Source organism: Octopus bimaculoides, chromosome 7 (genome assembly GCF_001194135.2).
Source record: "Octopus bimaculoides isolate UCB-OBI-ISO-001 chromosome 7, ASM119413v2, whole genome shotgun sequence".
Lineage (NCBI taxonomy): Eukaryota > Metazoa > Mollusca > Cephalopoda > Octopoda > Octopodidae > Octopus > Octopus bimaculoides.
In genome coordinates, this window is record NC_068987.1 from 18,218,046 (window position 1) to 18,218,657 (window position 612).

Consider the following 612-nt stretch of genomic DNA (forward strand, 5'->3'; position numbering starts at 1 on the left):
TTTGCGTTGGTTCCCTACAAACACTAACAATCAGTGTTGGTTTGCTAACGTCCTTGCAACTAAGCAGATCGGCAAATGAAACCGATAGAATAAGTACGAAGCTTAAAATGAATAAATGGATAAATCCTGGGGTCGATTCGTTTCACTAAAACCATTCAAAGCAATGCTACAGCATGACCAGTTATGATTGAAAGAAATAACAAGCAAAAGATAAAAGACAAACTGATTTTCATGGAGTTATCTCCCTTGCTTCCTGCTGATTTTTTTTTTTTTTTAAATTCACAGAGAACTTTTGTCTATACACACATACACATAATAGCAAAAATGGGCTGAGGTTCACCACAGCTGTTTCAGACGCGTTTTTTGATTGATGAACAAATCAATTACATCGTGAAAAGACAATAAGAATATTGATCTGTTCATGTACATGAAAAGTAAATCCTTATATTCACACGCTGATATATGACTTATGTTGGACCCCTTATTCACATAATCACCAAACTTGGAGCTTAACTGTGGTCTACAATAGCACTTACTCAGCATTACCTGAAACCTCTGGGTCTAATTGACACCACTATCGCTCATAACCTATATATATATATATATATATAT

At 34.8% G+C, this 612-nt stretch overlaps 1 protein-coding gene across 1 annotated transcript in view; it reads right to left on the reverse strand.

Annotated features, from left to right (window-relative positions):
- Positions 1-612, reverse strand: part of LOC106873886 (transcription initiation factor TFIID subunit 2) — a 46,088-nt gene that overhangs the window by 33,583 nt on the left and 11,893 nt on the right. The gene's annotated exons all lie outside the window — the stretch shown is intronic.